Below are 27,952 nucleotides of genomic sequence, written 5' to 3' on the forward strand. Positions count from 1 at the left end.
CATGGCATGGCATGGTAGTCAACAAGAGACAGATCAGTATATAAGTAACTTGGAAACTGCAACCCTGCCATGGTTTCCACATACGACTGTGTCTTGGTTGTATCAAGATTAGTCCAATATCCACATAACATCAAGCCAATGGCGATCCTGTGTCCGAAACAGCTACAGCTGGTCATATAATCTGGCATGATCCAGCAATAACCAAACAGGTGTTTCGGAATACACAGCTCATCACAGATGAGGTATCACAGCCAACAACCAAACCAGGTTTCATTCCTGGAGGAACGGAAAAAAGTTTCCTAGTTAGATGACAAAAACAGCATGTACATGGACCCTTCCTGCCAAGTGTCAAATGCAGGCTGACTGCTGATGGAATTGGAATGGAGCCAATGATGCCAATAGAGCAACATTTGGATGGCACAGATTATCTGTAAACTGGTTCCGACTAGGCTCATCCCTTCAAGGCTACAATTTATCAAATGTACAGAACTGTTCAGAGGAATATGAGTAAATATAGAACACTACGACCTCTCTAATTACTATATCCCAATCTAATTAAGAAAAACTCTTTAGCATAGATCTTCTACCATCCAATTTGCAACAACTATAGAGAAAAATTGAGTCAACGTAGACCAGCATCCTTGTGATGTGCTTCTGACACCTCGTTAAATGCCTACTATGATAAACCTGACTGTTCTGGGGGCTAAAAGGGGACATACTATTAGGTGGGCATATCTCATAATGTAATCAATCAGTGTACAATACTGAAATTTCTTCCAGCATCTACATACTTTCTAACTTCATTACAGTAATTAACAAAGTGAGTCAGACAAGACTTTCCCTTCACAAACTCATGCTGTGATCCCCTTTATGACTTCATTCCTATCAAGATGTTTCTGTATTACACCCTTAATCACAGATTCTATTATCTTATAAATTACACAAGTCAAACTCATTAGTCTATGTTTACCCACTTCCAACTTTGCCCCTCTCAAGTCTATAGAAATCACCCCAGAGTTAATATTAGTAGTAGAAAATGATGTAATTGTTCCTGATACTTATAAAGAAGCTAATAAAGTATCATCAGCCAAAAAAAAAAAAATTTAAAACCCTGCAAATTTAAAACCCATCCATATGCACTAAGAATTAGCGGGTATGGATGAGTTTTAATAACCAGAACTAGTCACGTGGCTACGCGAGTCCTCAAAGAAGTCGTGTCGATTATTCCAGAAGCTGACAATTGCAGCCCAAACAGTAACTTTAGGACAATGCAGTGTTCTCTGGTGTTTCAGTCTTGGATTATTTGCACTCCAATAACAACAGTTTTGTTTGTTTACATGTCCATTCAAATGAAAATGAGCCTCATCAGAAAACAAAATGTTGCCAAATTCGGTAAATCTTCTGATCATTTCATTGGCGTAATTTACCCTTGCAATGAACTCACTCTTTGAAATCTTGAACCAAGTCGATTTTGTAAGTGTGCAGAGTCAAATCTTTCTTCAATATTCGGTGTACAGATGTTTGGGGCAAGTTTAATTCTGCAGCATGCTTCCAAACTGATTGGCGTGGATTCTTTTTTTTTTTTTTTTTTTTGTGAACCCCAAACACGAGATGTATTAGAACCTATAGTACTTAGTACCGTGCTTGGGTTGGAGGTTGAGAAGACGAAAGAAGATATTTGTTGACATTGGACTTGAACTTCTGTAGATTGTAATTTTCAGGAAATACATATGAAGGAAGGTTGTTCCAGAAAACAGCAGTCGAATGAATAAATGAGGAAGATGAAAAGTTGGTTCTATGGGTTTGAAGTTGGACAGTAAATGGATGTTGGCTGGTGGCGGCACGTGTTTGGACTGTTTTGAAAGAGAGAGCGGGAATTATAGAAGCCAATTCAGAAGAACAGTGCCCATGGAAGTATCTGTAGAAGAGGCATGCAGCAGAAACAGTACGTCTATGAGAAAGCGAGTGGAGAGACTCTGTTAGAGATGAATCATTAATTAACCTAACTGCCCTCTTCTGAATGGAATCAAGAAGTCTGAGAGAGGTTTTGGGGGCACCACCCCAGATGTGGGAACAATATTCCATGGCAGGGCGTATTTGAGATTTATACAGAGTGAGCAGCTGTTTGGAAGAAAAGTAACGCCGAGAGCGAAAGAGAAAACCAAGTTTTTTAGATGCAGAGGAAGAAATTGTGCTTGTAATGTGCTTGTGCCAAGAGAGATTAGAAGTCAGAGTAATCCTCAAAAGAGATATATCATTTTGCCTAGAAATCGGAGTATCACTAAAGATAAGCATAGGAGCAGAAGAATCCTTTTTGCGAGATATGACAAGACTGAGTTTTAGAAGGGTTGAAATCAACTAAGTTGTCTTTGCCCCACTGGAGAATTACCTGAAGATCGGCATTTAAGGAATTGGTAGCAGACTTTCGAGAAGTTGAAGCTGATTGAGCAGGACAAGGTTTCTCAAAATGGAAAGTTGAATGCAATGTGCTATCATCGGCAAAACTATGGATAGGATTTCCAGTCAATGGAAGAGGGTCATTAATATACAAGAGGAAAAGAGTGGGGAAAAGAACTGAACCTTGGGGGACACCGGCATTAGTGGAGAAGTTAGAAGACAGAGAGCCATCTACCATCACCCTCAGTGAGCGATCAGAGAGAAAACTGGATAACCAATTACTAAAAACAGTTGGCAAATCATAAGATGGAAGCTTGTTTAGAAGATCTTTATGCCAAACACGATCAAAAGCCTTTGAGATGTCAAGAGCAACTACTTGTGTTTCAACAAACCTTTCCATTGAATTAGTCCATAAATGGGTAACATAAGCCAGAATATCACCAGTGGATCGACACTGACGGAATCCATACTGGCAATCGTTGATCAGACGGAAGGTTTCTAGGTAGTTTAAGAGTTGGCGGTTAATTGATTTCTCCATTACTTTAGAAAGAGTAGAAGTAATTGCAATGGAATGATAATTGGATGGGAGGGATTTGTCACCCTTTTTAGCAACTGGCTGGATATGAGCAAATTTCCAAGCAGAAGGAAAAACACCTTTGGAATAAGAAAGTGAAAAAAGGAGGCAAAGAATAGGAGTAAGTTCAGGAGCACAGGTTTTGAGAACAAGTGGAGAAATACCATCAGGACCTGGAGATTTCTTAGCATCAAGATTCATCAAAATGCTTCTGATATCCTTTTGACGGAAGACCACAGGAGGCATTGAATGGAGTGTGTTGGGAATGGTGTTAGGTGTTTTACCAAGATCATTAATACATGAGCTGGAAGAAAAATGGAATGCTAGCAGGTCAGCTTTATCCTTGGCTGAAGTGACAACAGAACCATCTGGTTTGGACAGAGGTGGGAGCAGAGATGGGCAAAAGTTGCGGCCAATAGCTTTGATAAGAGACCAGAATGCTCGGCTACCATTAGGGCAAGAAGCAAGTTTTCTACTCTTAGCCTGTTCAAACTCTAGTTTGGACTGATTAATATCTGCTTTACAATTGTTGCGAGCTTTGGTGTAGGCAGAAAATGTCACTGAAGAATTAGAAACAAGCCAATTACGATATGCAACATTCTTCTCTTGAACAGCCTTAGCATATTTATTGGAAAACCAAGGTTTAGATAAAGGACGAGATTTTAAAGTGGAGTGTGTGATAAATGATTCCATTCCTGCAAGAATAATTTCACTCACACGATCTGAGCAAACATTGACATCAAAAGTTTTGAAACAGTAATCCGACCAAGGAAAAGAAAAAAGAAGTCTCGCAGGTCATCCCATTTTGCATTCTTGTAATGCCAAACAACACGAGGTTGGGAATAGCCATGAGATAAAGGTTCCATTGGAGAAGAGACAATCACCAAGTTGTGATCTGAAGTGCCTAAAGGACTTCTCACTTCGACCGTGTATTTAGAAGGGTTATTTGTGAGAAAAAGATCAAGCGTATTGGCTGTATGATTAGGATTGTTCGGTATTCTTGTAGGTAAATGAACAATCTGTGCTAGGTCATTAGTAATTGCAAAAGCCTCAGCATCTCGACCTGCTGTGTCGGTGTGACTAGAAAATGGAAGCCATCTGGAGTTGTGAACATTAAAATCACCAAGGAAAATTACCTCACTGCTAGGAAAGTTGGACTGGAGAAAGTCAAGTTACAAAGAGAGGAAGTCAAAGAGCTCCAAGTGATTAGTGGAGTTGGGAGAACGGTAGAGACAACAGATGAATTTGACACAATGAGATAGAGAGATTTTAAGCCAGAGAAGATCATAGAGAGGAGATTCCAAATTGCCAAGTCTCTGACAGGAAATATCAGAACGGACATATGCACAAGTACCACCTTTGAGGCGAAAGGAATCGTACAGCGAATAATTTGGGCATCTGAGATGAGCAGTAGTTGAATCAACCGATAACTGAGATTCTGTCAGAAAAAGTACACGGGGTTTGGCAGACTGCAAGTGGAAATGGACATCATTGAGATTAGAATTGAGACCACGTATATTTGTGAAATTAATTAGGAAGTGCTTGGGAGGTTTAGATCTTTTCGCAGATAAGCTTGCTCTATTAGTTTGACAATTCATGGTGTATTCAATGGTAAGAAAAAGTGGGTGGGACATGCTGTATGAAGTAATGAAATTTTTGGATATGGCCTACACGTGGTAATATACCCAGATCCTTGACATAACGTGGCCTCGACAATGCTCCCCACAAACACACTACTCGGACTCCCTCCAGTCACTATCTGGCAGAGTAGAGGTAGCAAGATTATACACTAGCTGATCCAGAAGCCTCCTAGAGAGTTACCAATAGGTTCGGTCCAGTGTACTAACTAGCGGCCGGCCTGCGAACACCATTTTAGAGCTGTACCCTCGAAATATAAGAAATATTGGATCTCACCACGACGTTCATCATAACCTAAAAAGTCATCAATCATACTGCATGATGGAAGAGATAGGGAAGGGTTGACCGGAACTTAGTTCTAGAGACTAAACATGGGTTCCACCACTTCAAGCCTCCAATAAGCAAAGTGGTGGTATTTCACTTTCACAGGTTGATGAGAGTCATCTCGTGTGTATTGAAACATTTATGCGCTTCACATTCTTATCATTTCTTGGATGGCCCAGCGGTCATTGATTTATTGTTGAACTGGTTTCTTCAAATCTCTTGACCCATCATTTTACCAGATTTACACTTGGACTTTCATTAATGTTATGTAAATTATAGTGATCACAAAATCTATGTCTAACGGTAATGACAGAATTATTGTTTTTGTAAAACGTATATATACAAAACACGCGTTCTGGTCCAGTGAAGCAATCCATTGCAATCCAAGAACTGGTCTAAAAGGTAGGGGGACTAGCTGCGTGCTCCCCGCACCACTCATTTTCAAGTTATAAAGAAAACAAAAGTGCAATTCATTATGGGACACCCTGTAGAAGGGATGCAAGGATATTTGCTGATGCTATCAAGGTAGTGAGAAGTGGGTCGGAAAACTGCTAGCTGAGGGGAATACAAAGACTAATATATTAACTAGAGTCACACGCAGAAGGGAAAGTGATTCTTGTACTGCTTTTATTGGAAAATGCAGCAGCCTGAAAGCAAGGTGTTAGGAATTTTAAGCCCTGCTGTGGGTCATCATGGAACAAGTAAATACATGGGCTGTGTTCAAGGTAACTAAAAATATGTGCATGCATACTTGCACATACACTAATGCTAGGAGCATTGTAAATAAATTTGATGAATTTGAAGTACTGATTAAGTCATCAAATTTATTTACAATACTCCTAGCATTAGTGTGTATGCAAGTATGCATGCGCACACATTGTGGGGATAACACAGGCAGGGTGTCACTCAGAATTTGAATATGGGGAGTACAATGTATACATGGAGGACAGGAGGGGTGGAAAGTTTATGCTCTTAGAGCAGGGGTCAGCAACATGCAGCTCACGAGCTGAATGCGGCTCTAACTTTTAGCTCACATGAAGCACAATTTGAAATGGAGTTAGAAGACTTAAAAATCAAGGACATGTGGAGTGCAAGACTAAAATGCCTTAAAACTGAAATTGGGGATTTGGAGAGGCAAAAGGCTGCCTTTACAATTCTACACAAATGGACAGTGATAGATGAGTTGAAAATGCAAGACCAAATTATGTTCAATGCATGGAGTAGCTTACCCGACAAGTATATAAATTTGAAAATATTTGTGTTTAGACTTCTCTCAGTTTTTGGTTCGACGTATTTCTGCGGGCAAATATTTTCGAACACGAACTATTTTAATCAAGAAACCATCTGAACAATGCAAGTCTCTCAGCATTTTAAAAATGAAAATTACGGCATACTTGCCTGATGTTGAGAGACTCGCTCAAGAAGTTCAGCAGCTAAAGTCACATTAATTCATACCTAATTGGATGTTTGTTATGTTTTTCAGTATTAATAAATGATATTTGAAAATACAGTATATATTTTTATAATATACAAGGTGTTTCAAAAATGACGGTCAATAATTTAAAGGTGAACTAAAATAAGCAAAAAAGTCCCAGTGAACATCGGGCCTCAAATGAACCCTTTCCGAGATAATGTACATTTTCTGTTAAGATCCGCCACTGATTATGGGAGCGCTAGTTTAGAAAAAAACTGTGAATCCTTTGCTAAGGGCGGTTTTATTAAACATAAGATAATACATTTTTAATTTTTGGTTTCAACACCACAGGATTTTACAGATGTGACATGTAACAGGATGTTCTTTCTAACACCCTTTCCTCAAAATCAGGTGTTATGGTTCTGGGTCTACCTGCTCGTACTCCATCTGCGAAGTGCCCATGTTCTCTTAGGCGTTGATGTAACCTGATGAATGTGCACCTGTTGGGCTGCCTTCGGCAGGGAAATGCTTCTTGGTACAAACATGCAGCCTTGAGTGCACTGCCGTTGGCTTTACCATACATGAAGTGCATGTCTGCATACTCTTCGTTGCTGTAACCTCTTTCCATGTTGACTATCCTTTGACAAGTACTAGTATGCCTACTAAGTCTCAGAACATTGAAAGAGGGAAAACAGAGAGAATGAGCATAACCTAACCCAAACAAACAAGCCAGTGGTGGATCCCAACTCTGTACAGTTTACCTTGTCAGTGGTGGATCCCAACTAGAAATGTGCAATATCTCAAAAACGATTCACTTAAGGATCCATGTTTACTAGGCTTTTTTTGCATATTATAGTCTGTACAGTTCACCTTTAAATTATTGACCATCACTTTTGAAACGCCATGTATATACACAAAATATATATATTATAAAATTATGTAATATATATTTTTTTTTAATAAAACACTTTCCTACTCTATTCCATTTCTTAAAAACTTCCCCCCTCCTCGAGCTGAGGTGCGGATCTTCGGATTTTCTTTAATTAGATCAAAAATGGCTCTTCACTCAAAAAAGGTTGCCGACCCCATCTTAGAGAAACACGAGGAAACAATATTCTTGATCTGGTTATTAGCAGCAATTCTTCAAGCATTAAGGTTCTGCAGTGGGTGTTTTACCTGCAGATCCTTCAAGCATTAAGGAACTGCAGGTAAAACACTCATTGGACTGGTTGGCAGTAATCACATTGTACTAATCTGGAATTTAATTAAAGACATAACTACTATCAATGGTGGAAAAAAAAAAAAAAAAGGCTTTTGCTTCAATAAGGGTGACTACAATTGTCTCAGATAGTTTTTAAATTCTATGCAGTGGGAACAACTGATGAACGTTACCAAAATGAAATTCTAAATGAGAAGCATTCGGGGAAGTAATCATATAAGTTAACAGGCTTTTTATACCAACTAAGAAATATTGTTGGAGGCTTAAACCTAAATGGATATCAGATAAACTGAAATCTTATCAAGTGATACAGAAGCCTATGGTATATAAAAATTTCTCTGTAATCAAACCACAAAGGAGGTTAGGCAAGCTAAGGCAGATCACGAGAAGTCTCTGGCAAAAACTGCAAAGACTTCTATGTTTATATTAACAGTAGAAGGAAGAGTGGTGAATCACATAGGGGCACTTAATGGCAAAGGGATAACTGTTGATAACCCTGCTAAGATTGCTGACAAATTATTATTTTTATTATTATTAGCTATATGGTGTAAGGAAGCCTGAGGCTTATGCTGCACCAGCCAAAAAAAAAAAAAAAAAATTGCCCAAGTTACCCTGAGAGAGAGAGAGAGAGAGAGAGAGAGAGAGAGAGAGAGAGAGAGAGAGAGAGAGAGAGAGAACTAGAAGGGAGTCGCCAAGAAAGAGAAGAAAGATATCCAGCTGAGGACCACGGGTGTGCCAAACCCATACTCACCAGATGTGAGCCCCCGGGGTTAAATGACTAGGTATTTTGCATTTACATTCACCCGTGTAATTCTTTAGGGAACAGGGTGCCAGAAGTTTATCGAACTCTAACAGACAGCTAAATGATTTTGCAATAAATGTGAATAAAGGGGAGGGGAAATTTTTGAACCTAAACATAAAAAAGGTGCCTGTGGTGGATGGAATCTATCCAATTATATTAAGCAGGCAGCAAAGAAGATCAGTAAACCTTTAGCCATTATTATCAGAAGCATCCTTGTATTCAGAATTCGTCTCTATCGATGGGAAATGTCCAAATGTATCACCAATTCACAAAGGGGGATCAAAAGGTCACATGAATAATTACAGACCTGTTAGATTAACATCTGTTCCTGGGGGAAATAATGGATGTTGCTGTTTAAAGAAGTAATGCAGGATGATCTGGCCAGGAATGGAATTATACTGCAGTCACAGCATGGTTTTGTTAAAGGTCTTGTCTAACCAATCCGATAGGTCACTATAATGCAAGGACCAAGAATCTGGATGTAAAAAAAAAAAAATTTGAGATCATATACTTGGATTAGCATTAGTAGAGGCATGCGATGCAAGAAAGCATCAGCCAAAAAAAACACCCGCTCCCATTTCACCCCTCCGTTCATTCCGAATACCTGTCCAGCTCATCCTTAAAATTTATTTAGGCTATCAACTTCCACAACAAAAGATGGAAGTCTGTTCCACCAATCAACTACCTGCTGGCTAAAGGCAAACTTCCGCACATCTATCCTACGACTGTCTTTCCTCAATATGAATTTATGCCCTCTCAGGTGATTATTCTGAGCAAGAGGAAGAATCCTATCAGCATTGAGCATGCTCAAACCATTCAAAAGCTTTATGCACATCAATCAGATCACCTCGCAGGTGCCTAGTCTCCAGACACTGTAATCTGCAAAACTTAAGACTAATCTTGTTGCCCTTCTCTGTACTCATTACAACAGCTCTACATCCTTCTTAAAATGAGGCCTCCAGAAGTGTATACAGTACTCAAGGTGTGGCCTCACCATTGCCTTATACAAGGGGATAATCACCTCCTTATCCCTGCTAGAAAAATTCCTGTATATCATTGACATGACACCATGAGATCCTCTTGTAGACTGTCTGCACTGCTCAGAAAATTTCGTATCTGTCTGCACAGTTGCCCCCAGGTCCTCTTTGTTCTCTACCACTGTCAGTTTAGTTCCACAGAGTTGATACATTACTCTGGGGGTTACTGCTTCCCATATGTACTACTTTATATTTGTTAATGTTGAACTCCATTTGCCACCTCTCAGCCCATCTGCTCAACTTTTCTAGACCCTGTTGCAGCAGCGTACTCTCATTAGTGTCCTTAACAACTATGCCAACCTTCGTATAGTCAGCAAACTTGGACATTAAGTCTGATATACCATCATCAATATCATTTATAAATACAGAAAACAACAATGGACCCAACACTGAACCCTGAGGGACACCACTAATAACATTAGTCCGTGAAGAGCAGTGTCCATTGATTACCACTCTCTAAGTTCTCCCACTCGACCATCCCTTTATCTATAGCAGTAATTTAACTCCAATGGCACACTGCTCCAATTTGTGCAGCAGTCTTCCATATGCAACAGTATCAAAAGCGTAAGATCCAAATATCAAAAGCGTAAGATCCAGTTCCTTTGTGACCACATCATAGTATCCAATCAAATTGGTCAGACAAGACTTCCCCTTAACAAAACCATGTTGTGTCTGAGGTATAACTGAAGTCTTGTCTAGATGATCTTGCAGTGCTTCTTTAACCAGTGCCTCCATTAATTTCCCTGGAAATTAAGTTAAACTAATAGGTTATAATTACTTGTGTTGCCATTTTTGATCCTGCTTTGGGAATTGGGGTCACATTTGCACATCTCAAGTCCATGAATACCTACCCTGAGTCCAAGGAAGCTCTCATAATTATGGCTAAGGGTTTGCTTACTTCCTTTGCTGCCTCCTTTAATATAACTGGAGAGATCCCATCCACCCTGAGTGCCTTTTTTATGTTTATCTTCAGTAATTTCTCCTCCACATTCCTCTCAGTTATTACAAAATCATCTAGCTCAATGCCAGAGTTTAATTCACCTCTGGCATTCCCCTTCCTGAATAACTCCTCATGTGTGAATGCAAAATTACTGATTGTGAATGAACTATATGCAAAATACTCATTTAATTTGTTAGCCAACTGAGCAGAATCATCAACAGTTGAACCATCAATATCCAGTGGACCAATCTGATTCATTAGCATCCGTATTGGTAGAGGCATATGATCCAAGACAGCAAGCTTATGCAGCATCAGCCAAAAAAAAAAAAAAAAAAAAAAAAACTCTCCCATTTCACCCCCCCCCCCCATTCATTCCAAATACCAGTCCAGCTCAGCCTTAAATTTATTTAGACTATCAACTTCCAAAACAAAGGAGGGAAGTCTGTTCCACCAACCAACTACCCGCTGGCTAAAGGCAAACTTCCGCACATCTATCCTACATCTGTCTTTCCTAAATATGAATTTATGCCCTCTCAGGTGATTATTCTGAGCAAGAGGAAGAATCCCATCAACACTGAGCATGCTCAAACCATTCAAGGCTTTAAAAACCTCAATCAGATCACCTTGCAGGTGCCTAGTCTCCAGACACTGTAATTTGGAAAACTGAAGCCTTTCTTCGTAAGAGCAACCCTTGGTTCCATTCACTAATCTTGTTGCCCTTCTCTGTACTCGTTCCAGCAGCTCTACATCCTTCTTGAAATGAGGCCTCCAGACCTGTATACAGTACTCAAGGTGTGGCCTCTCCATTGCCTTATACAAGGGGATAATCACCTCCTTATCCCTGCTAGAAAAATTCCTGTATATCATTGACAAGACACCATGAGCCACTCTTGCAGACTGTCTGCACCGTTCAGAAAACTTCATATCTGCCTGCACAATTATCCCCAGGTCCTTTTCATTCTTTACCACTGTCAGTGTAGTACCAAAGAGTTGATACGTTACTCTGGAGTTACTGTTTCCCATATGTAGTACTTTACATTTGCCACCTCTCAACCCATCTGCTCAACTTTTCTAGATCCTGTTGCAGCAGTGTACTGCCATTAGTGTCCTTAACAGCCCTGCCAACCTTTCTATCGTCTGCAAACTTGGAAATTAAGCTTGATATACCATCATCAATATCATTTATAAATATAGAAAACAACAATGGATCCAACACTGAACCCTGAGGAACTCCACTAATAACATCAGTCCACAATGAGCAGATGAATGAGTCCACGAAGTCTTGTCTAGATGATCCTGCCGTGCTTCTTTAACCAGTGCATCCATTAATTTCCTTGGAAATTAAGTTAAACTAACAGGTCTATAATTACTTCTGTCGCCCTTTGAACCTCCTTTGTGAATTGGAGTCACATTTGCACATCTCAAGTCCATGGATACTTCCCCTGAGTGCAAACAAGTTCTCATAATTATGGTTAACGGTTTGCATACTTCTTCTGCTGCCTCCTTTAATATAACTGGATAGATCCCATCCACCCTGGGTGCCTTTTTTATGTTTATCTTCAACAATTTCTCCTCAACTTTCCTCTCAGTTATTACAAAATCACTTACTGCCAGTTTAATTCACCTCTGGCAGTGAGCTTGAGCTTGGAGGGGAATAACTCCTCAAACATGAGAAGTTATTCCCCTCAATGAATAACTCCTCATGTGTAGATGAATAATACTCATTTACTTTGTTAGCCACCTGAGCAAGATCATTAACAGTTGAACAATCAATATCCATGTGCACCAATCTGATTCATCCTTTCCTTCTAGAGTTTATATAGGTAAAGAACTCTTTGCTGTTTTTCTTTGCATCCTTTGCCAAAGATTTCTCATAATCTGCCTTTGCCTGCCTAATCCCCCTTGTGACTTGGTTACAGACCAGCTTATATCTATCATAGGCTTCCATGTCATCCATTAATTTATATGTATGCCATGCTTCTCTGCCACATGTCTCATTAGTTCATCTGACATCCATTTAGGCCTAAACCTTGAACAATATTTCTTAGTTGGTATGTAAAGCCTAGTAGCTTCCAAGATAAATTCTTTGAATGCTTCCCATTTTGAATTTGCTGTTGGTGACATCATCAGTTTGTCCCACCGTATAGAATTTAAATATTGTCTCAGACCACCACAGTTGCCTTTACGAAAGCAAAAACCCTTCCCTTTACCCTGATGGTAACCCTTTGAATAAATCCCACTTCAGCACACTGTGATCACTGCCACCTAATGGTTTCTTTATCTGCAGATTCTTAATGCATGAAGAATCACTACTGATAATCAGATAAAGAGTATTACTCCCTCTAGTTGCCTTCCGAACATAATGATGTAGAAAACAATCATCCAAAAAATCCACAAAAGCCTTGTTAGTGTGTGAGTGACCAACACACAAATTCCAGTCAATATCTGGGAAATTAAAATTCCCCATTATAAGATTCTCTGATTTACTGGCCCACTCTATTTCCCTGTACAGTTTCTTATTATACTCATCAGAGTCATTAGGCCTATGACACACTCCTACTCTCAATTTTGATCTCCCAATGCTTATGTCACAGCAAACTGACTCAACACTGTACTGTCCAGCGATGTCGACCGGCTACACTTCCTTGGATTTTGTGTTTCTTAACTAATAGCATAACCCTTCCTATCCTGTCTGTATACATTGTACTCCCCGAATTCCAGTTCTGCATTCCTTATATCTGTGTGACACCACGTCTCTGATATCCCAACAACAACCCACTCTGATATCGGATAACTAACTCTGATATCCCAACAATCTGCCTTTGATGTTTTGAGCAATACCTCAAATTTATTTACCAAACTCCTAGCATTGGCGTATACGCAAGTTTAGATGCACCTGTTCCTATTCTTAGTTACCCTAACACAACCCATGTGTTTACTTGTACCGCCATGACTCCCAGCAGTCTCTGAAATACCCTGCATCTTGTTTTCCAGGCTGCTGCACATGTCAGGAATACTTTTGATATTGTTGCAATAAGTGACTGCTGTACAAACTGGAGCAATGTGGCATTAAGGGCAGGTTACTGCTATGGATAAACGGATGGTTGAGTGGAAGAAAATAGAGAGTGACTATCAATGGGCACTCCTCTTCGTGGATTAATATTATTAGTGGAGTCCCCCAGAGTTCAAGTGATAGGCTCATCGTTGTTTTCAAAATTGATTGATATTTAATGATACTGATCAAGGTATATAAAGTGTAATGTCTAAGTTTGCAGATGATACAAAGGTTGGTTAATAACAGTAACTAGGATGAGTTACTGCAACAAGATCTAGGAAAATTAGGTCACTGGGCTGAGAAATGGCAGTTGAAGTTTAACATAGACAAATGCCAACTACTGCAAATGGGTAGCAGTAATCCAATATTAACATTCCAACTGCATAGTAACATACCAACTCAGGGAAGTGGAAAATGAAAAAGACCTAGGGGTAATTATGCAATCGGATATATAATTCTCTCAGCAAGCAGACAGGCTGCCAGGGATTTTGTCAACTCTGCTAGTAGAGATAGGAAAGTGATTATCCTCTTGCATAAGGCCATAGTTAGACCACATCTTGTATACTGCATACAGTTCTGGAGGTGTTTTTTTTTTTTTTTTTTTTTTAGCTGATGCTTTATAAGTTTGCTTTCTTGCATCAATTTCCATGGGGTATGCAAAGACTTTGGTTTTGTTAATAAATAAATCAGTTTATATATCTGTTGTATTTATTTATTTATTATTGCATATAAAAAATCAACTGCTATTTTAACTTGGAAGACTACATTGAGTTGGCTTTGCATTAACAAAACCAACTTGTGTAGAAACAGTCTGGATTGGGCTGATGAAGTTAGGAATGGCTGACGTAAGATTATAGTTTGCACATGTGGCAATCAGTTTTAATGTCTATGAGGAAGAACGAATGGGCATCAAGATCCTTCCGACTTCAAATGTGGAATGATTATGGGGACAAGACATGCACATTCCAATACGTCAACCAGGGTCGGATTAACACATAAGCTAAACAAACTACAGCTTAGGGCCTCACATTACAAGAGGCCTCGCTCCATCCTAAAAAAATCCTTTTTTTTTTATATTATCACAGGTGAGAGAGAGAGAGAGAGAGAGAGAGAGAGAGAGAGAGAGAGAGAGAGAGAGAGAGAGAGAGAGAGAGAGTGAGGGGCCTTATACATTTTATAGCTTATGGCCACGACAAGCTTAAATCTGGACGACGTCATTAACTGATCCCATTTTATGGTGTTCAGTCTATCATGACTGGCTCAACAGTGATCAAACCACCAGCCAAAGTTTCCACATATGGTTGTGACCGTGGAGGGCATCGTGTGTCTCATCTCGTACCACAGTAGCCTAGCTAATCACCCAATACAACATTAAGAATATCAATATCCACACATGGACTATGCACCAGACATTAACTCTAATAGGCTATTGCATTCAACGGTCATCATGGGTACCTGTGCTCATTGCAAGGCACAAGAAACTTCACTTTAAGTGGGTATATCAACACCAAGGCACCTCCGTAGCTAGGTGGGCAAGAGCAGCAGTGCGTAGCACACGCTTCTTCATTAGACCAGGGTTCGAGCCGTGCCCGCCAAATACGGAGGATGCGGAACGGTCAGGGAATGACCACTGCATATCCCCGGAGCAATATGGCCTTAGTTGCTAATGCTCCTAAAAACCGTATAACAAACAATGTCAACACCAACATGTGGAAATCTGTTGCCTGGTCTGATCAATCACATTTCCAACTCTATCATGCTGATGGGTGTATTCGCATTTGAAGGAAGCAAAACGAGGCCACTGCACTTGACTGTACCATTGGTGTTGTCAGGCTGGAGGCAGTGGTGAGACGGTTTGGGGCTTTTCATCGCATGCATGCCCTGCCTGGGTCATCTGATCACTATTAGTCAACAGCTTGATGGGAACACCTGCCTTTCTATCACTGTCAAACAAGTACACCGCTTCATGATGACAGTGTATCCAAACTTCGGCATCTATTAACAAGACATGCCACAAGGCCCAGCAGGTTGCTAATTCGTTTCAGGACCATGAAAATGAATTCTCCATCCACCCATGACCACCCAACTAACCCATTCTCAGCACATTTGGGACCTACTGGAAAAGGCATTTCAATGACATGATCATTCACTTGACAACACAACATTATTAGTGGCCAAATTGTACAACACATGGGTATCACTACCATAGGACACCCACAACACCTTGTGGATCCTGTAATACAGCCTACACAGGCCAAGACATGTATAGGCTGTATTACAGGCAAAAGATGGTCCCACGCGATATTAGGTAATAGTAGTACTGGCATGTGATGCAAGAAAGCAAGTGAATGAGCTATGCAGCATCAGCAAAAAAAAAAACAAAAAAACACACCATTCCTTCCAAATGCCTGTCCAGTTCCTCCTTAAATTTACTTAACCTATCAACTTCCACGACAGATGGAAGTTTGTTCCAGCAATTAACCACCCGCTGGCTAAACGCAAATTTCCACACATCTATTCTACATCTGTCTTTTCTTAATTTGAATTTATGCTCCCTTAGGTTTGTAATCTGAACAAGTGGAAGGATCCCATCAGAATTCAGTGTGCTCAACCCATTCAAGGCCTTAAACACCTCAATGAGATCACCACGCAGGTACCTAGTCTCCAGCCACTGCAATTTGCAGAACTTAAGCCTCTCTTGGTAAGAGGATCCCTTCATTCCCCTCACCAATCTTGTTGCCCTTCTCTGTCCACGCTCAAGCAAATCTACATCCTTCCTACAATGAGGCCTCCAGACCTGTACGCAGTACTCAAGGTGTGGCCTGACCATTGCCTTATACAGAGGGACAATCACCTCCTTTTCCCTGCTAGCAAAATTCCTATATATCATTGACAAAACCCCATGACCTGCCCTGGCAGCCTGTCTGCATTGCTCAGAAAACTTCATATCTGACTGCACAATTACTCCCAGGTCTTTTTCATTTTCTACCACCTTAAGTGTAGTACCACACAGTTGGTACGTTTCTCTGGGGGTACTTCCACCCATATGCAGTACTTTGCATTTGTCAAGGTTAAACTTCAGTTGCCACTTCTTAGCCCATCTGCCCCAAATTTTCTAGATCCTGTTGCAGTAGCACACTGCCATTACTGTCATTAACAACCCTGCCAACCTTTGTATCATCTGCAAAATTCGACACTAAGCCTGATATACCTTCATCAATATCACTGATAAATATACAAAACAGAGGCCCCAACACAACACCGAACCCCGTGGGACTCCACTAATAACATTAGTCCACGAAGAGCAGCACCCATTAATTACCACCCTGTCTTCTCCCACTCAACCATCCTTTTATCTATTGTAGCAACTTACCCTTAATACCATTCTGCTCCAATTTGTACAATAGTCTGCCATGCGCAACAGTGTCAAAAGCTCTCCTAAAATCCAAATATATGATATCAAAATTATTTTTTGCATCCGGTTCCTTTGTAACCACATCATAATATCCTATCAAATTTGTCAGACAAGACTTTCCCTTAATAAACCCATGTTGTTGTTGTTTGTTGTTTTGGTTTTTAGGAGCATTAGCAACTAAGGCCATATTGCTCCGGGATATGCGGTGGTCATTCCCTGACCTTTCCGCATCTTCCGTATTTGGTGGTGACGGGCTCGAACCCTGATCTAATCAAGAAGCGTGTGCTACGCACTGCTGCTCCTACCCACCTGGCTACGGAGGCGCCAACCCATGTTGTGTCTGAATTATTGCTGCAGTCTTGTCTAGATTATCCTGCAATGCATCTTTAACCAGTGACTCCATTATTTTACCCAGAACAGAAGTTAAACTAACTGGTCTGTAATTACTCATGTCACCCTTCAATCTCCCTTTGTGAATTGGGGATACATTTGCACATCTCCAGTCCGTGGGGACCTCCCCTGAATCCAAGGATGCTCTCATAATTATGGCTAAGGGTTTGCTTAGTTGCTTTGCCACCTCCTCTAATAAAGGCACCTGGGTGGATAGATCCCATCCACCCAGGTGCCTTTCTTATGTTTAACTTCAACAATTTCTCCTCCACTTTGCTCTCAGTTATTACAAAATCATTAAGCACCCTGCTACAATTTGATAACCTTCTGCCGTTTTCAAACCTTAATAACTCCTCATGCGTGAATGTAGATGCAAAATACTCATTCAGTTTGTTTGCTATCTGAGCAGGATCATCAACAGTGGAACCATCGATATCAGGTGGACCAATCAGATTCATCCCCTTCCTTTTAGAGTTTATATAAGTAAAGAAATCCTTGCTGTTTTTCTTAGCATCTTTTGCCAAAGATTTCTCGTATTCTGCCTTTGCCTGCCTAACCTCATTTGTGACCTGATTACAGACTAGCTTATATCTGCCATAGGCTTCTGAGTCGCTTGATAATTTATATGCATTTTTCTTCTCCGTCACAAGTCTCATTAGTTCATTTGATAACCATTTAGGCCTAAACCTTGAACAATATTTCTTAATAGGTAAGAAACTGTTAGTAGCATCCACGATTAATTCGTTGAATGCTTCCCACTTAGAATTTACTGTTGGTAACATCGTCAGTTGATCCCACTGTACAGAATTTAAAAGGTAGATGTTGCTAATGCTGAGCCAACTCAATGTGTGGGTGGGGGTATAGATGGGCACAGGCTGAGTTTTTTCTTTGCATTAACATAACCTTTTATCTATTATAACTAATCTGTAATGAGTGGTTATGATAGGTAAAAAATTACTTAAGTGTTGATTATGTAGATGTAGCTAATGCAAAGTCAACTCAATGTGCGCCTAGTTTCCTTTTATGTAATAATTTGAAATAACAGTAAAATATACAAAATAAATCTTGTGGGGCGAAAGCTCACCTTGTGCCACTGACTCCATAATTTTTCTACAAAAATGGTGCAATATTCTCTTTGAGCGCACTGAACATCTTTCCAGTTCGTCTTACTGATCAAGAACGTAGTGTACGTACTCGTTTATTAAACTAACGATATTTTATTGGAGCGTTCCGTTTTCTAAAATTTTACGTTGCGAGCTTGGGATTGTCTTTGCACTCTCAGTGCCAACAAACCTGAAACACTTAAGCGACCCATTATTTAGATCTAGTGTATTAGTAAAACGGAACCAAGGCAAAAATTTTTAATTATTTGAAAACAAAATGCTGCATATTTAAACACAGCAGATGGGATACATACCATTATATTAAGAAACAACGCAGTTGACGTCCTTCCTTTACTATTTCTTGCGTTCAATAAACAAAATTCAGATCTAATGAAATAAATATGCCTATATCTCAAACTTTCACTTATATACTGAAAGGAATGGCACTATCAAGAATAAAAGTTTGATATCGAATAGAAAGTTATGAACCTTTTGAAAGCCAACAATTGCAGATAAATTCCTTATCCCACACTATTCGTACTGACAACAAAACACGCTTACACTGTAAACGCATGCTCAGATTGTGTATTCAACATCACAGAATAATACGTGATTGCTCTGTGTACTAAGACGATGCTGTAGCGCAGAGAACTGTGAGATGGGGGTCAATGAAGAGGCATTTAAAAAGAACATAATTGTAATAGAATCACACGACCAGTCAATAAACAAAAGCTGTCATTATTACCATATCAAATGGATTCTAATTCAGTAGCACGTTACCAGTATTTAAAAAGGAGGAAACCCTTGAAATACAGCTAACCCTTGCTCTAATAAATGGAAGGATACTAATTCCACAATTAGATAGCTTCGTTCATTTACTGAAAACAACGAATTCATCATTTTGAATGGGCTTTTAAATCTAAACCGCATGCAAGTGCAGATGAGTCACTTTTATTGCACTGATTACACCTTGCATAAATTATACCTGTGGTTTATTACAGTTATCTTACTGACGTAATTACGTTTTAATAAGTTTACGCGTTTACATTAATCAACGCAACACAAATACAGTTCGTATGTCGATGTTACTTAGGTTAATTTCCTTTCCCTTTTGTTTACATTTTAGGATAGTTTCTTTTATTGGCTAAAGATGGCATGTTTGCTGTCTCATGTTTCTATGACTTTTTTTAAATTTTATTTATTTTACGAATTATTTTATTTATTGCTCCATAGTATTTAAGTGGTTGTTGTCACACCGATTTAAAGAAGTCCTGAGCTCGAATCCCGTGACGGGCTTTCATCTTTATTGTATTTTATTTTTTTTCTCGATAATGTGATCTCGAGCCACAGATTAGATAGGTTCCTAGCTAATCTCTGATCTTAGGCGAGAATTCCATGTTCCTCGTCGGTAGCAAAGACAGTATAATTGACGTCCTTTGCACACCTGGGAAAGACCTGAGTTTGAAATCCGTCAATGATGCGAACTTTTATGGACTTTTTCACAACGTAACCGAGTTAGCCAGTCTCAGACTAGCGCAACATTTTTTTTTTTATCGCGGAAACTGTGGGTTTTCGTCCAGCATAAGAGCAAATCGAACACAGAACACATCCAATATACAGACATTATATGTGGTGCAAAATGGCCAAAGTTGATGATAAGCCTAAAACAACCCTACAATAAACAGTCAGCTATGTTTTATCTGCCTTAAATTCGTGATTTTTATCAACCAGACAGATAACTGACCAAAGAATATACACTATTGAAGATACTATATACTAACGCTTCATAGCATTAATTGCTTTGGTCCTTAACACGCATGTAATCTAATCTCATATGAAATACACATGGAGTGGCCACTTTATTAAGTACTCCTAAAATTTCCATGACATCGAGGGCTATTTGTATCTCATGTTCGTACGATGCGATATAGAGTAGAGCAGCGTAAGATGGGACGCTCTATGTTCGCAATTCAAAGGCTAATGTGCAAGAAGAAAGATTTAAGAGAAGGCAGTCGCAGCCAGATGCGGCAGTGTGAATATTTGAAGCAGCAACCCTGCTGAGGTTTCCACATACGACCGTGTATTGTGGGTGTATTGAGATTAGTCCAATAACTAATTAAAGATCCAGTCCATGGGATTCGTTGTGGTGCAATTGCATGCGGGGTGTTTTCTGGTGTATATTGGCCCTTGTACCAGTGAAGCAACATACGGAAGGCACTGATTATCTGAAAGTTTTCTCTCTAACCAGGCATATCCCTTCACGCTTGCAATGTGCCAACTCCAATGCCCAAGTGGTCAAAAGCAAGGGTACGTTAGCATTAGCAGAGGCACATTATGCAAGACAGCAAGCTTATAAAGCATCAGCAAAAAAAAAAAATTTCCATTTCACCCATCCATTCACTCGAAAGGTTTGACCAATTCGTCGTTCAATTTATTTAAGCTACCAACTTCCACAACGACAGATGGAAGTTTGTTCCAGCAATCAACTACCCACTGACTAAAGGCAAATTATCGCACATCTATTCTACAACTGTCTTTCCTCAATTTGATTTATGCCCTCTCAGTTTCATAGTCTGAGCAAGAGGAAGAATCCCATCAGCATTGAGCTTGTTCAATGTCATTCAAGGCCTTATACACCTCAATCAGATCACCTCGCATGTGCCGAGTCTCCAGACCATACAATTTGCAGAACTTAAGTCTTTCTTGGTAAGAGCACCCCTTTGTTCCTTTCACGAGTCTTTATTGCCCTTCTCTGTGCTCGTTCCTGCAGCACTACAATCTTTCTAAAATGGGGCTTCCAGATCTGTATGCAGTAGTAATGGTGTGGCCTGACCATTGTCTAGGGATAATCACTTTCTTATCCCTGAGAGCAAAATTCTTGTATATCATTCACAACACCCATTGAGTTGCTCTGGAAGCCTGTCTGCACTGATTAGAACACAATGCCTGGACTAGCTTCCAGCAACAAACAGAATTAAAACTAGAACAACAACTGAATCTCCAGTTCAAATGCGCAAGGAAAAAGAAGCACAATGGGAAAATGAAGACATTACAGAGGGCACTGAAATAACACCTCAGACATCCGGCTCTGCACTGCATAAAGTAATTGCAGAAAGATTAAGTAAGAGTAAGGGTGGCTAGCAAGAGTGTATGTATAAATCTATGTATGCATGTATATCTTCTACGGTGGCCCCCTAGACATAAGTTCAAATCCACCAGTCCACTGTCAAATTTAAAAAAAACTACCTCGATGAGTGTTGTGTGGGGTTTAGGTAGTATGTATACGTGTGTTTCATGTATAGTAGTCACGCCAGTGAGCAGACGACACCCGAACAAACACTGTTCTGCGCCCATCCCCATGCATATGGAGCCGGACCGGGGTTTACCACTGTGTCGGTGCCAACAGCACAAAAAATCTTACACCCATCAGTAGAAGTTCTAGACCAGTGGATGCAAGCAATCCCGCTCTCAGACCACCCACGCCTGAGAGCCAGCAAAAAAAAAACATATATATCCATACCACCTAACTAGCTACTATATCCCGTGGATGGTAATCATACCCAGCGCCAGCAAAAATAAAAAAAAAATTAAAAACAGGATGTGCCAAAATGACGCGCGAGAGAAAAAAATAATGATAAATAAATAAAATATATAAAATAATTAATAAAGAAAAAATAAATAAATATTTAAAAAATTAATCAAAATAAATAAAGTAAGAATGTTTGAATTGACTGTGCTACATCACGTGTGCCTGCTGTTGCAATACACTACATGCCACCCTCATATAATAATAATAGTAATAGTAATCGTGGCGTGTGATGCAAGAAAGCAAGCGTATGAGCTTATGTAGCATCAGCCAAAAAAAAAAAAAAAAAAAATTTACACAACCATTCCCTTGAAATATTTATCCAGTTCCTCGATAAAATTATTTAACCTATCAAATTCAAATTCAACGACAGATGGAAGTTTGTTTCAGAAATTAACTACCCGCTGGCTAAAGGCAAATTTCCGCACATCTATTCTATAACTGTCTTTCCTCAATTTGAAATTATGCCCATTTAGGTTCGTAATCTGAGCAAGCGGAAGAATCCCATGAGAATTCAGCGTGCTCAAACTATTCAAGGACTTATACACCTCAATCAGGTCACCTCGCAGGTGCCTAGTCTCCAGCTGCTGCAATTTGCAGAACTTAAGCCTCTCCTGGTAAGAGGATCTTTTCATTCCCCTCACCAATCTCGTTGCCCTTCTCTGTACATGCTCAAGCAAATCTACATCCTTCCTAAAATGAGACCTCCAGACATGCATGCAGGACTCAAGGCGTGGCCTGACCATTGCCTTATACAGAGGGATAATCACCTCCTTTTCCCTGCTAGCAAAATTCCTGTATATCGTTGACAAAACCCCATGACATGCTCTTGCAGCCTGTCTGCATTGCTCACAAAACTTCATACCTGATAGCACTCTACCATCCTAAGTGTAATACAGCACAGTTGATACGTTCCTCTGGAGTAACTTCTACCCATATGCAGTACTTTGCATTTTTCAATGTTAAACTTCAGTTACCACTTCCCAGCCCACCTGCCTAAATTTTCTAGATCCTGTTGCAGTAGCACACTGCCATTACTGTCATTAATAACCCTGCCAACCTTTGTATCATCTGAAAATTTCGACACTAAGCCTGATATATCTTCATCAATATCACTAATAAATATACAAAACAACAGTGAACCCAACATTGAACCCTGTGGGAAACCACCAATAACATTAGTCCATGAAGAACAGCGCTCATTGATTACCACCCTCTGTCTTCTCCCACTCAACCATCCTTTTATCACTTGTAGCAACTTACCCTTAATACCATTCTGCTCCAATCTGTACAGTAGTCTTTCATGCGCAACAGTGTCAGAAGCTTTCCTGAAATCCAAGTATATGACATCAAAATTATTTTTTGAATCTAATTCCTTTGTACCCACATCATAATATCCAATTAAATTTGTCAGACAAGACTTTCTCTTAACAAACCTATGCTGTATCTGAATTATTGCTGCAGTCTTCTCTAGATGATCCTGCAATCCATCTTTAACCAGTGACTCCATTATTTTAGCCGGAACAAAGTTAAACTAAATGGTCTCTAATTACTCGTGTCACCCTTCGATTCCCCTTTGTGAAATGGAGATACATTGGCACAACTCCAGTCCGTGGGGACTTCCCCTAAGTCCGAAGATTCTCCGATAATTATGGTTTTGCTTAGTTCCTTTGCCGCCTCCTTTAATATACATTGATAGATCCATCCAGTTATATGTGTAGCCCAGTTGTTGTTTTGAGTCTGCGCGAGTAGCAGAATGGTAACGTCACCGTCCTCCCCACACCGGATGGAAATGGCCTGGTTCGATTCTCGTCGATGACACGGGGAACTATAGTGGCCTTTTTTCTCTCCTTGTCTGAGTTAGTCGGTCTCAGGCGTAGATAGCAAGGTTTTTCCCCTTAGAAACTGTGGTTTTTTTCGTCCAGCAAACTGGCAAATATTATGGTCACCTGTAAATGATTACATCTACCCATATTTATTTTGTCTGTAAATCACACGCAATTTACAGACAAAATAAATATGGGTAGAATCATTTACAGGAGACCCTAATATCATAATTTGTTGAGATTTAGGAGCATTAGTGACTAAAGCCACCTTGCTCCGTATATAATGTCTGCAAATTTCGTGTGTTCTGCGGTCGATTTTCTGGTTGCTGGACAAAAACCCCATTTCCGGGAGAAAACGCATAGTACACACGTATGGTACGGTTAAAACAATTCTACTGTACACAAAATAAATTCCCTGTCAGAAAACTAGAAAGTGAAGTGTTTATAAAACTTCTTAAAGAAAAGTTTTATAAAAAACGCTACTTCAATAAACTTCATTTAATTATAAGCATAGCTCAGGCACTTCCTTTCCCATAACACATACAGACAAGAGGATGATAAAGTGTATATTTTTGTAATATGCAAGAAGTAGTTGTTGTTGTTTTTGTTGGGTTTTAGGTGAGTCAGCTCCTTAGTAGATATTGCTTTGTATATTCTGTCTTTAAATTGATTGTGTTCTGTGGTCGATTTTCTTGTTTGCTGGACGAAAATCCATGCTACTCCAGTAACAACTAACTCAACCATTGTGAAAAAGACCAATGTGTATCCCCCAATAATAATATTGCGTCGTTGGGGGACTGTAATTCAGCCTTTTTTTTTTTTTTTTACCCAGTGTGTGGAGAACTATGATTATATCAATAGAATTTTATGAAATGAAGGAAAATTATCACACAATGAAGTAGTCAAAAACGGATTAACAAGAAACATTAAGAAACTACAAGTTTGGGTGACTGTTTTTTTTTTTTTTTTTTTTTTGTGTGTGTGTGTGTGTTGCTTTCACCATTTGGTGCGTTTTATTGCTAGAGTCGAATTGGTGTGTATCGTTTTCAGTGTGACGACAAGTCATCCACTTCTATCTGGCCTATATCTTCAAAAATGTTTTCTTTAAAAAAAAATTTTTTTTTTTTTCATGCGTTAAACTTTGTGCTTTTTTGTTGTTAGCTTAATTTTTTTTTCTAATTACTGCCGATATGTTTCCTGTTGTCGTTATTGGCATATAACAGGTGTGCGGATGGAAGCTTTTGAAAGAGATTGCCGTCGCTACTGTGGAGAGTGTACGAACCCCTGTCTTATTCCAACTATTGTACGACATGCAATTGTTGCCAACAAAAATAAGAAACACGAATGTCTTTGTCATTATTATCATTATCATTATTAGCTATATGGTGCAAGTAAACCTGACGCTTTTGCTGCACCAGGCAAAGAAGAAAAAAAAAAAATTCTGAGTTACTCTGAATGAGAGAGAGAGAGAGGGTCATTCATTCACGGGCTACCGTTTAACCTGGAACCCACTATTATTCCGATGTCGACGCTTTACAAGGAATGTATTTCTGGAAAAATAGTGTTTGCTGAAGGGTACGAAAAATACAAATTTCTTTCAGCCCAGTTAAAAATGAATGTAAATGATCTGAAAGACATCGGATCTGCCTTTTCCCGAACGAAGGCTGGAGATCAGTTATGTTCAAGACCTACAATTTAGTAGGTGGTTATTGCATGAATTAGCGAACATATCAGTCAGGGCCGGATTTACATATAAGCTAAGCAAGTTACAGCTTAGGGCCTCACATTACAAGGGGCCTCGCTCCATCTTAAAAAAATCCTTTTTTAATATTGTCACAGGTGAACTGTAAGAGAGAGAGAGAGAGAGAGAGAGAGAAGGGCCTCATAGATCTTCTAGCTTAGGACCACAACAAGTTTAAATCCGACCCTGATGTCAGTAACTTCATATCTTTATTTTTTTAAGTGTAACTTTAAGCAGAACTTGTTCAGTTTTATTTTGTGCGTTTGATGAGAAAAAAAAAAGAAGACTGAAACGTCTGTTATAGCTACAGACGAAAATTAGTAATGGATATGAATGTATTTCAGACTTTAAGAATAAGGAATCTACTTAAAAAATCTTTTCTTTCAGCATACGAATGAAGTATTCTACAATTGAAACTTTCTTTTCAGGTCCCTTTGAGTAAAATTAATATTTAGAGAAAACAATAAAGTTCTGAGAGGAGCATAATTTCTTTCCTTATGTTAGTATTAATACAGAAAGAAGTTTCTTCTTTGAAAATTGATTTGAATGCTTTTGCGTTTAATTGGTCTTATCCAGACATGTCTTGAGATCTCACCGAAATGTATGATTAAGTCGCTGGAACTATAATTTGTTTCCTTTGAGGAAACAAATTATAGTTCCAGCTAAATGGTCTCTTGACTCAAATTATAGATTAATTAAAGAATTAAAAAATTAATTCTTTGAGGTTATTGTTTCAGAAAACTTAGCTCTGGCTAGCTAACAAATCGCTCACAACATGTCTGGGCAGTTTGTATGTTTTTTTACTAGCATCAATGGTTTATCTTATCTTGGGATAATGATAATAATAGTGTACTAAGATTACTGTTTTCTAATTCTTGGTAACGGATGATCAAAGAGGAAAAATCGCACTGTTTTTGGTGGTAGTAATGCCGACGTTAAGTGACGATTGGAAAAACAGATTGTTTCATTATAACTATATGCTGCATGACCACTGTTGTTGGGAGAAAGGCATAAGTACTACAATAGAAATGTTCCAGGCAAGAGAAAGCAAGTCTGGCATACTTCTCTCCCCCTTCTACGGAAAACGCATGTCATAGAGCCTGTTTCGTCAATAACGTGCTCGCCTCTATTCGAAGATGTATTATTTCCTTGAACGAAATGCGTTCCCGACTCTGGCTACTTACACAAATCTCTTTCATTCCTCTATCACTACCTTTTTGCTGAGTTTTATTTTTGTGCGTTTGATAAGAAAACTAAAGCAGACCCAAACGTTTGTTATAAGTACAGACGAAAAACTCCCCTGTAAGTAACACTTTAAACAAAACTTGCTGGTATTTATTTTGTAATTTTATCAAGATTAATAACCATGTGAACTGATATTTCTGAACGGGGAAAAAAGCATCATTTTTGAGATTTTTTTAATGTTCTGTAAATATGAAGTTCAGATGGGAAATTAGTACTCATCTTTCTTTCCTTAATTCTTATCATCATAAGAATTACTACATAGTAGTAGTAGTAGTAGTAGTAGTAGTAGTAGTAGTAGTAGTAGCAGTGGCATTTGATGCAAGAAAGCAAGTGTATGAGCTTATGCAGCATCAGCCAAAAAAAAAAAATATATCACACCATTCCCTCCAAATGCCTGTCCAGTTCCTCCTTAAATTTATTCAACCTATCAATTTCCACAACGACAGATGGAAGTTTGTTCCAGCAATTAACCACCCGCTGGCTAAACGCAAATTTCCGCACATCTAATCTACATCTGTCTTTTCTTAATTTGAATTTATGCCCCCTTAGGTTCATAATCTGAACAAGTGGAAGGATCCCATCAGAATTCAGCGTGCTCAACCCATTCAAGGCCTTATATACCTCAATCAGATCACCGCGCAGGTGCTAGTCTCCAGCCACTGCAATTTGCAGAACTTAAGCCTCTCTTGGTAAGAGGATCCCTTCATTCCCCTCACCAATCTTGTTGCCCTTCTCTGTACACGCTCAAGTAAATTTACATCCTTCCTTCCTAAAATGAGGCCTCCAGACCTGTATGCAGTACTCAAGGCATGGCCTGACCATTGCCTTATACAGAGGTATAATCACTTCCTTTTCCCTGCTAGCAAAATTCCTATATATCATTGACAAAACCCCATGACCTGCCCTGGCAGCCTGTCTGCATTGCTCAGAAAACTTCATATCTGACTGTACAATTACTCCCAGGTCTTTTTAATTTTTTACCACCTTAAGTGTAGTACCACACAGTTGGTACGTTTCTCTGGGGTTACTTCTACCCATATGCAGTACTTTGCATTTGTCAAGGTTAAACTTCAGTTGCCACTTCTTAGCCCATCTGCCCAGATTATCCAAAACCTCTTGCAGTAGCACACTGCCATTACTGTCATTAACAACCCTGCCAACCTTTGTATCATCTGCAAACTTCAACATTAAGCCTGATATACCTTCATCAAAATAATTGATAAATATACAAAATAACAGTGGACCT

At 39.3% G+C, this 27,952-nt stretch overlaps 1 protein-coding gene across 5 annotated transcripts in view; it reads right to left on the bottom strand.

Annotated features, from left to right (window-relative positions):
• Window positions 1-19,068, bottom strand: part of LOC150089212 (MBT domain-containing protein 1-like) — a 406,745-nt gene extending 387,677 nt beyond the window's left edge. For 3 of the 5 annotated variants that reach the window (XM_090388417.1, XM_090388411.1, XM_090388425.1), the window contains exon 1: window positions 18,623-19,068. The gene's annotated coding sequence lies outside the window, so the exon portion shown is untranslated. Of the gene's footprint in view, window positions 1-18,289; window positions 18,544-18,622 lie in introns of those variants that run through there. The other 2 variants (XM_090388400.1, XM_090388408.1) reach the window with 2 other exon arrangements.
• Between the last annotated feature and the right edge of the window lie 8,884 nt (window positions 19,069-27,952).

The sequence above is a fragment of the Mastigoproctus giganteus genome, chromosome 2, assembly GCF_048544385.1.
Source record: "Mastigoproctus giganteus isolate SK-2022 chromosome 2, ASM4854438v1, whole genome shotgun sequence".
Taxonomy (NCBI): Eukaryota; Metazoa; Arthropoda; class Arachnida; order Uropygi; family Thelyphonidae; genus Mastigoproctus; species Mastigoproctus giganteus.